Here is a 15,793-nt window from a genome sequence, read left to right on the forward strand (position 1 = left end):
CTCTAATTTAAAATTAGAAAGGAAAAATGAAAATATTAATATTTCTCATGTGCCCCACCAAAAGTTTTTCTTATCAAATAATCCACCACTGAAATCTGTTATTAGCTAAAATATATTTCATACTTTGAAATTTCTTACCGTTAGAGAGATAACCCATACAAACATTTTAAATTTCTGCAACTTAAAAATGTATTTTTGCACAAATACAGTGGTATTTTGATAAAAAGTACCATAGTAATTTATAGTAGTATTAGTTCTCAAACTAAACCTTCTTTGAATTTCGAAGAAGGCAGAGGCGCTGATATCCCCTACCTACCATCTTTGTTACTTCTTCATAAATACATTTGTAGAGTGGGATACAGATTTGGCTAAAATTGCCAGAATTTTAAGTGAAGAGTTTATAAAGCCGATCTAAAAGCTAAACAGATGCCTAACACTACTATCCCATACTACTTATCAATCTATTAAATAGTGAGAGTAATCACTAGTGACCCTCCCACTTATGCGCATAGTATATAGATGAGAGTCTGTAATTCTATTCACTCTTATTAGAATGACTTTGATTCCAGAGCAAAGAGCTATAGGTTTAGATATATCATTCTAGATAAATAACTCCAGAAGCATGATGCTGGCTCAACAGTTTGGCATAACTGTGCCGAGTTACAGCACCCATCATTCCAGATGTTTGTCGGGACAGGGGGAAAAAAATCCCGATTTCACAACCTTTTTCCTCTCTCCCCTCTCCACCTCCTGCCCTAGAGCTTCAGTCTAAAGCAGGCTACAATATTTGAAACGAACTTTTATGACGTGTCCCTTTTCTGGAATTACATTTGGGCAGCGGGAGGTGGGGTGGGGTGGCTAATGGGAGAGATCTCATTCTAGTCTGTTTAGTAATAATGGGAGCAGGCGGAGGAGGAAAGAAAGAAAGAAAGGAGAGAAATTACACAAGACCTGGGGTATTTGGCTTTAACATTCCTGCGACAGAGTTTGAAAAGAAAAGCGTTGGGAAGGACGAGGAAGTGCCGAAACCACTTACTAGCCTGTCCCTGGCTAGTCCGGGCACTCACGTGCCAGGGCCGATAGCGGTTGCGGGGGCGGGGGAAAGAGTCCCGCGCGGGGGTTCGGCGTCCTCGAGGCCCCCTATTGACTAATGGCTTCCCGCCCTCTTCTCCCTCCCCTCACGATCTAGCATTCGGCTGGCTGCTGGCAGCCCTCACGCGCCCTCGCTCGCCCTATAGTCTCCGTCGCCTGGTAGCCTTTCCCTCCCCCCCCCCGCACCCCTCCTCCCGCTTTCTCCGGCAGCCCGCACTGGCGCTGAGGCGGCTCCGGCCCTCAGAAAAGCGCGGGCATCGCAGCTGAGGGTGGGAGGGAGACTCCCGCTTGCCAGCCGTCATCTCTACTCCCACGTCGCCCGGGAAGGAATTATTAGGAGGCGGCGAGCCTTCCCCGTTCTCTTTCCACACAGCAACGTTTCTCCCTTTTCTCTGCAAAGGAGGCAGGCGGCCTCTCGTGAGGACGGGGGTGGGGGAGCATCCTTTCACACAGCCCCCAATCGGCTTCGCCCCAACCTGGGACCACGAGGGTGAAAGTCGCGCGTGTCAGTGTGTTTGTGTACGAAACGTAGAACAAGCGCCGAGTCACACCTCCCAGCCCCTCCCCCCGACCTCTGTTTCTCTTCCCCCCCCCCCCCCCAAAATCACTCCGAATGGAGAACTTCTCCTCAGTCGCCTGGAAAGGTGGAAATCCCGACTCGGTCTGCCTTTAACGCGCAAGAGGCTCCCTTCGCCTGTAGTTGCTGCTGCTCCCGGCGGCGTCGACGAAGGAGGGGTGGGGCGGGGCGGGGGCGCCCGTGCCTGGCCGAAGAAGAGACGGGCACCTGGAGGTTTGTTGTGGAAAACTTGGTTACCTGGCCAGTGGATGCTGCTGCCGCCACCGCCGCGGCAGAAGGAACTTTGCTTGCGGGCAATTTAAAAAAAAAAAAGCCGGGTCCGCCACAGCTGGGGACGCCCGTCAGAAACAGCCCCGTGGCAGAAGATTTGGGATTTGGACGCCCCGTTGCCTCGAGGGGGGGCTTCGCCAAAATCCGGGAAAACGTGGGCGACTCCGTCAGCGGCCCGCTCCAGATCCGGAGCGAGGCATCCGAAGAGGGCCATGGCTTAAGGCAACGTACGTATCTTCGGGACGGGGGTCAGAGGGAATTAGCCATCTCCCTCCCGCGCCCCCCCCCCGGGTGCGTTTTGGAGCCTCGGGGCAGCAACCCTGGCTTGATTTTTTTATAGGGGGGGAGGGCGTTTTATTGATGGAATGCGATCGCCTGGAAGACGCGTTGGTCGCCTTTTCAAACCCAACCAGGGTTTGTCCCAACCATGTTTGTTTGACTCTGGTGGGAAAAGTCTTAGTTTGGATATTAAGTACGATCAGCGGAGCCTTTTGGGCACCGTGAAAGGTTAGGGGTTTTTTTAGACGCGTCTTTCTCCGCACTTGGAACGTGTCAGGTTGGGCATTTGAAGGGATAGCTCTGACCCCAGGATTGCCTCCTCCTTGCTCTTTTCCCTCTCAAGCAACTTTTCCCCTCTGCCCCGATCCCGCGTCTTTCTTTTCCACTCATGTGCCTCCCCTCCCCCCAGTTGCATTGGCTGTGGAAGGAAGCGCTAGACTGGCTTCCAGAGCGCTTTCCTGATGGGGTCCCTCGTTCCCTCCCTTTCTCCTCTCAACTCATCCAAAGCCCTGACGGGGAATGGGAGGAGAGAGAGAGAGAGAAAAAACCGCATGTGAAAAAGTTGAAACAAATATTCCCTTCGGGAGATTTGTCATCTTGTTGATCATTAAGCTGAGTGAGATCTAGCAGCGCTTGATTTCTCCCCTCCTCTTTTGCTTCGCTTCTAACTGGAGCAGAGCGCTCGGTTTGCTATCTGCTCCTCTTGAAGGTTTTAAGACTGGCTGGGAGAGTTTTCCATTTGTATACTTCTGCATCTCCGTTCAATTTTCTGTATGTTCAGGACTGAATTGTAAATGATCAGGACGGGATAGTAGGTGTATCACTGTGATCTCCCTATTCTGTAATAAGAACGGAAAGAAATTCTGGGTTGGAAAACTGGAGGTAATACAAGATGTGTTACACTGCCTTGCCCAACTTGGTGCCCTCCTCTGTATATTCCAAGTTGGATATTGTAGCTGACTGTAATGTGACTTCCTCACATGGATGGCTGGTGTTGGCTTTGTGTCTACAGTAAGATAAGAAGTTGCTGTTATTTTATATTCCTGGCGGTTCTTTTTCAAAAATGCAGGTGAGACCACAGACACAAGTGTCTTAATCTTGCTCTAAATTCTGAACAGTTTCTTTCAGTTGAGCTGCAGATTTCAAAATCCTGGAATGTGAAGTGATCTTAAATTAGAGTGTCTTTGAACATGTCTAGAGTGTTGTTCTCTTCTAACCACTGTCATCCATTCCTTTCTAAAGCGTCCCGTTTGTGTATTGTTTCCTGGAAAACCACAGAATCATGACTTAGCTAAAATTGGACGAAATAAAATGAAACTGATTTCCAATAATTTAAACGGAGAGGTAGTCAACAGGTTTAAGCATTGGTGCTGCAATGTGTCCATATTATATTCAAATTTTACCTAAAATTAATTACCATTAAAAGAAGAGTTTACATAAATCTTCAGCAAATTTGTTTTTTATCCCTAACATTGCAGAGGTCAGATGTATAGCGATCAGGGGGTCATTGTTGATCCTTTTCATTTATATCTTATTAGTTATATAAATCACATTTTATGAAAGCTGGTATTTGCTCTGTCTTCAAAAGCCATCTCTGACTTTTCAGACTTCATAGCTAAAATCTGATTTGAGTACAGGATAATACTGAAGAAAGGACATGAAGTAAAAGAGTTAAACATTTTTTAAATGTTTTTTTTTCTAAAGCAGTCATGTGTGACTGCTGACTAGTTTTAGCTTTTTAAAGGCAGATTTAATCACAGTTCCCATGGCATGTCTAGTTTGTCTTTCTGATATGTATGAATGAAATACGTGTAAGAAAAGTAAAGTTTGTATAGGGTATCTATCTATCTATCTCATCTATCTATCTATCTATCTATCTATCTATCTATCTATCTATCTATCTATCTATCTATCTATCTATCTATCTTACATTAAAAAAATTCTGGAAAGAAGTGTGTTAACAACTGATTTAACTTAGATATTATTTGAAAAACCTTTAGGAAGTAGTAAAAACTGAATGGCTTGTGGCCTGGATTTTAAGCTGTATTAGATCAGACAATTTACTTGCTCTGTTTGATACCCTGATTGGCAGTAGCTTTTGGGCTCCTCAGCCAAAGAGGTGTTCATACTACTTGTGCTTAACTAGAGATGGTAGAAATTATGTGAGAACTTCCCCATTCAACATATATGCCTTACTACCAAGGTATTTGTTTATGAAGCCCTATAAGTCTTCTGTGCAAGGACATAGTAGTTATTTCATCTGTTTCCGCTATTGTGTGAATTAGAAAAATGATACTTCCCCTCTCTCTCTCCGCCAGGAGTGGCACATAAATGTCCACCTCCAGTTTAGTTTAAATTCCTGGAAATTACAATGACACAGTCATGCATTTTTGGCATCAATGCAAAAGCTTGATATTGCCTTCTTCCAGGATGTTTTCCTGATGGTCTCCCATTGAATAATAATCAGATCCAGCCTTGCTTAGTTTTTTCAGTAGCAGCCAAGATTAACAGATACCAACTTTTGTTAGATAAACCTCAGACAAATGCCTTCAGTTCACATTGGTTTAGTTTCTTATTTTGTCAGATTTTAGATTTATTTTATTCTGGATTAGAATATGTTCTGCATGACATTTCGGGGCGGGGGGAGAATTAAGAATCAATGAGATATAGTAGTTAAAGAGACTGGGTTATGGAGGATGGAGCCCTCCAGCCTCAATTCCGTCCTCACCATGAAAACTAATTGAATGACTTCGGACCAGTCAATCTCTCTGGCTCAATCTACCTCTCAAAGCGTTTGTTTGGAAAACATTTGGAGAAAAGATGAGTGCTCTAAACCATATGAGCTGAAGAAATTAAAGAAATTAAAGTCAATTAATTAAAAGTCTGTACAAAAGTTGCATGTTTAACTTAAGCTATAAACTTATATACATAGTTTTTTTCCCCAATGTCCATTTATTTTACAGGCAGTTCTCTGTAGAACTTGTGCCTGTGTTTTGTAAAATGTTTTTTTGGGTTTTTTAAAACTGGAAAATTATACTATTATATTTATGAAGATATTAGTATTAATGCACAGTTTTCTGCATGTGTGAATTATGTATGTTCATCCTGAACTGAGAATTAAATGAGCAAAGTATGGAAAAGGAAGAGAGTCATTTATCTTCACATTTTTTTTTGAAAAATGCACAGAAAGAAGTTATATTTCCTACCAGTATATAAATTTCATACAAAATATACTATTTTCCTGCAAATGTCATACATATGCTGGAAGAAATGGAAGACAATTTGTAAACATTTTGATGCAGACTTTTTAAAATATCACAATGATAATAAAACAAAAGGATAGGAAAAAAACAGGGCTAGAAACTGAATTCTGGAAGAAATTGAGTGCTGCTTTTAGACAAGGGGTGTCCAATTTTGGCAAATGTTAAAACTTGTAGACTTCAACTCCCAGAATTCCTCAGCCAGGTCTTAAAGTTGTCAAGGTTTGGACACCCATGTTTTAGATCAGAGGTGTCAAACTGAATTTCATTGAGGGCATCAGGGCTATGGTTGACCTCCGGGGGGTAGGGCTGAGTGGGCGTGGCTGAGTGGGCGTGGCTGAGGGGTGTGGCCAGTTGGGTAAGCGTGACCAGTTGGGTGGGCGTGGCCACCTTGACACCAATCCCCAAACTGGTGGCATGTTTCCTCTTTGCATTGGGTAGACCAGGCAGAAATCATGCTGGCCTGATCTTTCCTTTTCACATTGGGTAGAACGGGCCGAAGCTACACTGGCCTGATCTTTCCTCTTCACACTGGGTTGACTGAGCCGAAGCTACATTGGCCTGATCTTTCCTCTTTGCATTGGCTAGACCAGGATGGCCCCATAGACCGGATCCGACCACATCGCGGGCCGCATCTGGCCCATGGGCCTTGAGTTTGACACCCCTGTTTTAGATACTTAACATTTTTGAATGGGCAAGAGTGTGGAAAAAGGTACAAGCAGTCCTCATCTTATAGCTGTTCATTTAGTGACCGTTCAAAGTTACAATAGCACTGAAAAAAGTGAGATGACCATTTTTCACAGTTACAACCTTTGTAGCATTCCCATGATTATGTGATCAAGATTTAGATGCTTGGTAACTTGTTCATACTTATGACCATTACTGTGTCCCAATGTCATGTAGTCATCTTTTGCAAACCTTTGACAAGCAAAGTCAATGGGGAAGTTAGATTCACTTAACAAACAGGTTACTAACTTATCAACTGCAGTGATTCACTTAACAACTCTGGCAAGAAAGCTTGTAAAAGGGAGAAAAACTCACTTAATAAATATCTCACTTAACAACATAAAGTTTGGGCTCAATTGTGGTCATAAGTTGAGGACTACCTGTATATGTACTTTAACTAAAGGATTTCTGCTCTCTGGTCTTAGAAGCCACAGTCATTGATGAATATAAATTGTCCATGGTAGTTTTGCTGGTAACTTTATTATATCAAGGAACCTTGTTTATATTTTCACTATTTTAATTGTTCAGCTTAATTCCTAATGTCCAATTCCTATTGCATTGTTAGTAAGTCTAATTACTAATTAATTAACAACAATAGAAAAGCTTAAACAGAAGAAATAACACTATTCACACTAATAAACCAAAATGTGTTGTCATTTGTTATAGAGGAATAAGAAAATGGAAGTACTGGACTATAGTGATTTATTTTACCTTAGGACTCTACAAACCTGTATAGGGATGCTAAATTCTCTGACTTCATACCCAAAGCTCAAGGGGTATTGAGCCAACCAAGTTGTTTTGATGCTTCCTCTGTATCCAAAGATTAGCTTCAAAAATTAGCTTTTGATCCATTTTTTTAGATAATTCTTCTTTGCTGCTTAAATCTTAAACCTGCTTTTGGATTTTAGAAATAGAAGACAATTTTTCCTGAGAGTTTTGGTTGCCATCTTATGCTGTTTTATTTATCTATTTAGTGCATTTCTACTCTACCCTCCCCAATCCTATAACATGTTCAGAAATACATTTCCACAATTTAAAGTAAACAAGTATAAAATAACAGAGTGAACATTAAGCTTAGCTATAGTTTAATAAATCCACCTTGTTTAAAACTTGGTTAAGATTAAAGGTTTTTTCCTCTCTCTAGAGTAGATAGTGAAATTTGGAAGATTACTGTATTTATGTGCAAGAAAATATCTCTGGAACTGAGATAACCTCTCTTGTGGAAAGGGAGGAGGAAGAAGAAAATTATATTCACTGACTTAATAATAACTTATTAATAACAAATTTACTATTGTAAAATAACTAATCTGCCTATGACCCAGCTGATCTCCTATCCAACAATATACCAACTATGTTTGCACACACAAACCATTCTCACACATAGAAACTTAAAAGCGTGACACCCCCACCCCCACCCCGCTTCCAGCAAACATAGGAGTTAGGAAGAAAAATTAGTGAAGGAATAGCTGCACTGAGAAGGGAAGAGAAAGGAAGGTACAAAACTGATGTAGATGAGGTAAATTGAAAATATGAAGTGAAGGAAAATGAATCTCTAATTGGGCACCTTTAAAAAATTAAATTCAGCAGGTGAGAAACTTCTTTAGAGCAGTGACTAATCTTCAGATTGATCTTCAAAGGAATCCATTTAGCAATGCTATCTGCAATCTTTTAGTACCTTTGCCCATTGGTTTTCAAAATCTTTTAATGAAAGATTTTCCTTGACCCCCAAAGCATATATTTTGAGGGGAAAAACCTATATGCATATCAAGTAAATATGCTGATATCATTTATTATTCTCATCTTCCTTGCAAGTTTTCATAGAAATTGAACAGAGTGTAATTCTTATAATTCTGGTCATTTGGTTCTACCTTTTCCCGTTTTATGCAAATTAAATTGCATATGTCCAATGTATTCAGTGAAGGAGATTTTTGGTAATAGGTTTCATTACCAAATTGTTCTTACTGTTATGACAATTTTGTTAAACTTTAACTTAAATCTGATTTCCTGTAGCTAAGATTATAGTGTTGTGTCCTGCACTCTATGTCAACAGGGTCTTTACTGCAGTTTCTGAATTATAGTTTTTCTGGGTGCAGGAAAAGTCCTATAATATTTCCCCTTAATCATTTTTTCTTGAGACGAAATAGGTCCATTTCACTCAGTCAATCTTCATAATCCTTATTTCCAGTCCTTAATTGCCCTTTTCCACATCTTTACAGTCCCATAATTTTCCTTATGATGTTGATAGAACGGGCAAACTGCCTTGTTACACTGCTGACACATGTCAACCTGTGATCAACTTCACTTCTAAAATCCTTTTCATGGAGCTCCTAAATCAGTCATTCAGAATAGAAGTAAAAGAGATCTTGGAGGTCTTTTAGTCTAATCCCTTACTCAAGCAAGAGACCCCATACCATTTCAGATAGGTGGCTGACCAGTCTTTTCTTAAAAACCTCCAGTGATGAAGCACCTACAATTTCTGAAAGGAAGCTGTTCCACTGGTTAATTGTCCTCACTGTTAGGAAGTTTCTCTTTAATTCCAGGTTGCTTCTCTTCTTAATAAGTTTCCCACCATTGTATCTTGTCTTGCCTTCTGGTGCTTTGGAAAATAAGTTGACTTCCCCTCTTCTTTGTGTCAGTCCCTCAAATATTGGAATACTGCTATCATATCACTATCATATACATTTGCATGTAAGTTTTCCCCTTCCTAAATGAATAGCTTTTTAATGGTCTGCAGCATATGTCTTTCTGTTCCTTTTTAATTTCACCTTTCTAACCTAGCAAGAACTGTTTAAACGTTTCTCAATTTCAGAGGCTTAGCTATTTTAGTTACTTATATGATATTTGTAACTCCCCATATCTCCCCCCATATCTTGCTCCATTTATAAAAATGTGGAAGAGTACAAATATTGAAGTGTGGTGCCCTATTTGATACATTGCTCCAGTTTGAGGAATTATTGATGAGCAGACTCTGAATTTTGTTTCTAAGCTAGTATGGATCCATCTAACAGCCATGCCATCCAGCTTCATACTAAACTAACTTACTAATCAGACTGTATTGCAGGACTTTGTCAAGTATTTTACCCCATTTGGCGCAATATATGGCACAAAATCCTATGTTATCAAATGTCATATGAAACAAGAACTCTTTGCTTTAGTGTAAGACCTATCTTTCTATCTCTTGAAATTTGTATTAGCCTTGCTAACATATAAGGCCTTTTGAACTGAGTTTTCTGAGTGACCCAAACCCATGACATAATCTAATTCTTTGCCTGAGTCATTATAGTGTGTCAGAAGGGAAAGCATCTAAATTGAATTTAGCTGTGAGTAAAGGTGGTAAGGCTGTGGAATTTTTACATACTCATCAATGCAGACATTTCATGATGAATTATCTTAAAATGTGTAATGCCATGGTGCTATCCAAAAGGAGAAGGAATAACATTTAAAAAAAATACTTTTTTTGCTTTTATGGTTTGGCCTTAGTGTTTAACATAATAATGTGCTGAATACTCAAATGCGTCTCTTAAGAAATGTGTAAAAATTGCCTTGTTGTAATAAATTGATGGAGTTTCTGATGATTTATAAATGTGAATAAAGAATTATTAGAATTATTACTAAAGAACATTTTTGGGATATAAATTTTGCTCTCTATAGATATACATGAACATTACAAGGAACCTTTGTTTCTGCAAAATTTTAATGCTTAACTGATTCAGGAATCTGGAGCAGACTGAATTGTGATTCGGCTCTTGATATATGTCAGCTTCAATGATGTAATTGATTCCCCCCCCCCCAAATTGGGGGATTGGTAGTTCTTTGTTATTGATTCATTTATTTACAGTATTTTTAAACTAGAATGTGTAAAGTGACTTGTAGCTATTTTGAAAAGTCTGTATATTTGACTTAACTAATTCGACTTTATTGAAATCTACCTTAATAGATTCTTGCAAGTCTGAAAGTACAGTTCTCTTGATGTAACCATTATAGTTCCATACCTTAGATAGGGCCATTCCTGAGTCTCTTGCTCTCCCCACTATGTAACTGCATAGTGCATCTTCACTATCTCTTATCTGACTGTTCCCTAGGCAGCATCTCTTCACCCCCTTCTCCCAAGGTCCTTCTTACATACCATTCCAGTTTCTCTTGCATTGGTAAATGTCAGTGTCCATGAAACAATGAGCAGGAAACCACTAAACAACAGTGGTGTGCACTGAACTACTCTCTGAAAAGAACATTGCTACCCATCTATTGCATGCAAAAAACATGTGAAAAAGCTAGAAGGCTATCAGAAGAATGTTCCATGGGCAGATGAGACTAAAATAGAATTTTTTGGGTTGATTGGCAAAAGGCAAACACAGTATCCCAGCATAAGAACCTTATCTATGAAACTTAGTGGTGGCTATATCATGGTTTGGGGCTGCTTTGCTGTGTTTGAACCAAGACAGCTTGCCATTATTGATGGAACTATGAAATCTGAATTGTACCAGCAAATTCTATAGGAAATTATTAGGATATCTGTCCACTAATGGAAGATCAAGAGAAAATGGGTCATGCTGCAGGACAACGATCCAAAACACACAAGTTATATGACTAAAGAATGGTTAAAGTAGAAGAAAATTAATGTTTTTGAATGGCCAAGTCAAAGTATTGAGTTAGAATAGAATAGAATAGAATTTTATTGGCCAAGTATGATTGGACACACAAGGAATTTGTCTTGATGCATATACTCTCAGTGTACATAAAAGAAAAGATACCTTCATCAAGGTACAACATTTACAACACAAATGGTCATAGGGTACAATTTAACACTTAATGATACAACACTTAATGATAATCATAGAGTACAAATAAACAATCAGGAACAATCAATATCAATATAAATCATAAGGATTACCAGCAACAAAGTTACAGTCATACAGTCGTAAGTAGAAAGAGATTGGTGATGGGAACGATGACAGATTAATAGTAGTGCAGATTTAGTAAATAGTTTGACAGTGTTGAGGGAAATATTTGTTTAGCAGAGTGATGGCCTTCGGGAAGAAACTGTTCTTGTGTCTAGTTGTTCTGGTGTGCAGTGCTTTATAGCGTCGTTTTGAGGGTAGGAGTTGAAACAGTTTATGTCCAGGATGTGAGGGATCTGTAAATATTTTCACGGCCCTCTTCTTGATTCGTGCAGTATACAGGTCCTCAATGGAAGGTAGGTTGTAGTTTAGCCTTAAAGAGAGGTTGTAGAAGAACCTGAAGAAGACAGTTCATGTGAGGATGTCCAGCAACATCTCTAAGTTGAAGCTCTTCTGCAGGGATAAAATTCTTCCAAGCTGATGTACAGGAAAGCTCAGTCACAGTTGTTGCCCAAGGCAGGCACATCAGTTACTGAAAGCAAAAGTTCACATGTTTTTGTCACACACCAATATATATAGAGTTTGGATTATTTTCTTTAATAAATTGAGGAACAAATATAATGTTTTTGATTCATTTGTTTAATTGGGTTCTCTTTATTAAATTTTAGGAGTTGTGTGGAGAAAAGATCACATTTTAAGTCATATTTATGCAGAAATATTGAAAACTCAAAAGGGTTTGCAAACTTTGTGTAATTCCATTGTAAGTGGAATTATTGGATTCAGTTCTAAATTTTGTTGTGATAGCAAATAATTGATTGGAAAGAATGTAATATAATGTTGGAAGGAATCGCTCAGAATATTTTGCTACTGTATACTAACTTAAATGGGCATTATAATAATAATATTCAAATATTTTGAATGAGGTGTCAGCAATCTTAAATCATGTATCATTTTAAATAGTTCCCCCCCCAGGTTGGTCTGCTTTTAATCAACAAATAGATGTATTTTTTAAAAAAAGGCAGGGATGAATAAGTCGCACTTTCACACTGCAGTTCACCCTTGATGCCAATATCTGAAGTAACTTTAGAAGTTACTTTTATGGGATCATTATTGAAATTGGTTTTGCTAGTGGGCAACTGAATTTGAGTAAGCTAAGACTAATCTACTGTCTTACAACTGAGGTTTAGTAATTTAAAAAATTGCTACCATACTGACTAGAATCATAGAGTTTAGAAGGGATCTTTGATGTCTTCTAGTCCAACCCCCTACCCAAGGTAGGAGTCCAACCAAATGGATGTTCACTTTTTTCTTGAAAACCTCCAACGATGGAGCACCTAGAACTCTGAAACTTTCCACTGCTTAATAGCTTCAGGAAATTCATCCTTACAGGTAGTCTTAGATTTACAATAATTTGTTTAATGACTATTCAAAGTTATAACGGCCCTGGATTTTTCACATTGCAGCATCCCCAAAGTTATGTGATCAGGCTTTGGGTACTTGGCAATCAGCATGTATTTATGATGGTTGCAGCATCCCTTGGTCCTGGGATTGTCACTTGTTACTTAGGGAGCTTCTGATAAGCAAAGTCAATTGGGGAAGCCAGATTCAGTTAATAAGTAACTACATGATTCACTTAATAACCAGTGATTCACTTAACCATGGCAAAATAAAATGGTACATGACTCATTTAACAATTGTCTTGCTTAGCAATGCAATTTTGGGCTCAATTGTAGTTGTAAGCTGAGGTCTAACTGTATTTCCAGGTTACTCCCCTTGATGAGCTTCTTCTCATTGCTTCTAGTCCTACCTTTAGTGCTATGAAGAATAAATCAACACCCTCTTCCATATGGCAGCTCTTCAAGAATTGAAAGATAGCTATCAAGTCTCACCCTGAGTCTTCTTTTCATTAAGCTAAACATCCTAGTTTAGCTGTTCTTAGGATTTATCCTCCAGACCCCTTATCTTCTTTATTGCTTTTATGTGCACTTGTTCTAGGGGCCAAGATGCTGTATTGGTGTCCTGACTACTTGAAATAAAGTAGTCAAACTATAAAACAAATACTTATTTTCAAATTATCTAAATCAACAGGTGGACATAAACTCTAGGCCAGCAATGGCAAACCTTTTTGCTGTCACATGCCAAAAGTCGGGGGAGCACGGGGTATGTGTGTGTTATACACGCACGTGCCCCTACCCATAATTCAATGCACCCCACCTCCCCATGCATGTGTGCATGACTCTCCCGGATTCCCCCCGCTTTTGGCATGTGATAGCATGGTGGGCCCAAAAGGCTCATTTTTCGCCCTCTCCAGGCTCCAGAGGCTTTCTTGGAACCTTGGAAGGGCGAAAACGGCTCTCCCCACTCCTCCAAGGCCCCTGGAGGCCAGCCTCCAGGGTGGTGGAGAAGACCATTTTTGCCCTGCCCAGGCTCCAAGAAAGCCTCTGGAGCCCAGGGAGAGAGAAAAACAGGACTTCCGGTCCCACCGGAAGTCGGTAAGCAGGCCATTTCCAGCCTCTGGAGGGCTCCAGGGAGAAGGCCATTTTTGCCCTCCCTAGGTTCCTAGAAAGGCTCTGGAGCCTGGGGAGAGCGAAAAACGGACCTACCCCATCCCTCTGGAGGCCAGAAACAGCCTGTTTCCTGACTTCTGGTAGGCCCGGAAGGCTCAAAAATCAGCTGGCCAGTGTGCGCATGCCCGCCAGAGCTAAACTAGGGCAACACTTGCATGCCCACCAATATGGCTCCACATGCCACCTGTGGCATGCATGCCAAAGGTTCGCCATCATGGCTCTAAGCAGTACAGGCCTTTGAGTGTAGTTAAATATTTAAAAGTGTTACAAGGTGTTACTAAATAAATATGAATATATTTGAGTGTAGTTAAATATTTAGAAGTGTTAAAAGGTGTTCCTAAATAAATATGAATATTTTTTCATCATAAAATGGCCTATAGGCTTAAATGTTTTTCAGATGCAATTAAATGAGTCATCAATAAGTATGCTGATATAGAACTGAATCTGTTCAATAAAAATGATGTTTGAACAGAAATCTGTTTAATTATAAATGTTCATTGAATTTGTTTCTGAACTTGTGAAGTTCGCAATTCATGAGTGCATTTGGAAAAGGAGCAGCTGGCTCCCTCCATATTGATTTGATAAAAACAAACATAGGTATGAATGGGCTTGGGGAGGACAATTGTAAAATTATAGCTGAATGGTCCACTGAGGCGGACCAAGGTGAAACAAATGAATGCATTTTTCACATTGATAATCAGGCTAATATTAGGTAAGATGGGCATCATTCAAGTCATCCAAGTCAAACAAGCAGTAAGAAACTGAAAAATCTCAAAATTAGGCTATACTACAAAGACTGGCATCAACATTTTAGTTTAGTTATAAAGAGAATCTATAAAGTGAATAAATTAACAACTTAGATACTTCAAGAGAGATGGTTTGCTGTAGTGATTAAGACACCAAGCTAGAAATCAGGAAACTGAATTCTAGTTCCACCTTTGGCCTAAAGCTAGCTAGATGAACTTAGACTAGTTATTCTCTATCGGCTCTATCAGGAGGCAGTGGCAAGCCGCTTTTGAAATCTTGTCAAGAAAACTGCAGGGACTTGTCCTATTTATATAAACCTGAGGAGGATATAAGTGGCTAAGCATTTCCCAGGTCTTTATAATCAATGAAGAACAGATTTTAGAAATTGCTTGGATTTTAGTATGTGTGTATCTGTATGTAAATATCTGTGTCTGTATACATATATACACATATACACACACACACATTTTGTGCAATAAAATTTAAAATGAGTGTTGTTTATATCTTTGGTCAATCAAATTGTTATTCTTTTATAGTAAACTGCACATCAGAGGAAATCACTGAAACATCATTGGATCTTCACAAATATTGGTAAGGATGTATTGAATTTCAACCTATACTATTTTCTTTTTTAAAAAATGTATAGCCATTTTTTTTTTGAGCTTTGGTTTTCAGTTGTAGGTTCAGAACGTTTTCTGTATGTGATCTATACTGAAGTGAACTTTTAAATGGGAAACCATTAGGGGAATTATTGACTGCCTTGGAAAGCAATTGCTGGGACAAATGGGGCATTATCAAGAGACCCATAGTATAAATGGGGTTACATTATGTGAATAAACAATTGCTAATAAGAATTGCTCTTCCTATTTTCTTGTTTTACTCTGTAAGCAGTGGATTCCTGTCATTTGCTTTCTTTCCTGCTGTAACATTATTTTAAATGAATAATTAAGAAAACAGTTTGAATAATCAAGTATGCATTAACACGGGCCAAATAAAATCCTCGTCCGCACGGCACATTAAAAATATGTCTACCATGTAATCAAACACATTGTTTCTGAACAAAACTCAATGAGCCTGCCAAATATAATATCTTGTTTTGCTATGTTTGTACTTTTCTAAGGTATTTTAAAACTACAGAAAATAATCATTTTGATTTGCTATTGATTTATAGTATTATAGAGCACATGGGTTTGCCAATAGAATAGCCTCTCTTTGTTTTCATGTTCTTTTTCTTGAGAACCAGTCACCTGTGTTAGGGTAAAGTACATTCTGCTTTATACTAAAATAAACCCTGGGAATCTAAGCATGCTTAGCAGCATCTGTCCCTGGCTGAAATGCAAACTGTGATTTATGCTGTGACCAGGCCTGAAAATAAATGATGCCGCTTTTAATCAATAAATGTTCCTGCAACCTACAACTTGAACATTGTAAAAGAAC

At 39.3% G+C, this 15,793-nt stretch overlaps 1 protein-coding gene across 3 annotated transcripts in view; it reads left to right on the forward strand.

Annotated features, from left to right (window-relative positions):
* Positions 1 to 1,739: 1,739 nt before the first annotated feature.
* GLIS3 (GLIS family zinc finger 3) overlaps positions 1,740 to 15,793 on the forward strand; it is a 172,773-nt gene continuing 158,719 nt past the window's right edge. The window contains exons 1-2 of one of the 3 annotated variants that reach the window (XM_058169917.1): positions 1,740 to 2,166; positions 14,893 to 14,947. The gene's annotated coding sequence lies outside the window, so the exon portion shown is untranslated. Of the gene's footprint in view, positions 2,167 to 2,899; positions 3,288 to 14,892; positions 14,948 to 15,793 lie in introns of those variants that run through there. The other 2 variants (XM_058169915.1, XM_058169916.1) reach the window with 2 other exon arrangements.

The sequence above is a fragment of the Ahaetulla prasina genome, chromosome 2, assembly GCF_028640845.1.
Source record: "Ahaetulla prasina isolate Xishuangbanna chromosome 2, ASM2864084v1, whole genome shotgun sequence".
Taxonomy (NCBI): domain Eukaryota; kingdom Metazoa; phylum Chordata; class Lepidosauria; order Squamata; family Colubridae; genus Ahaetulla; species Ahaetulla prasina.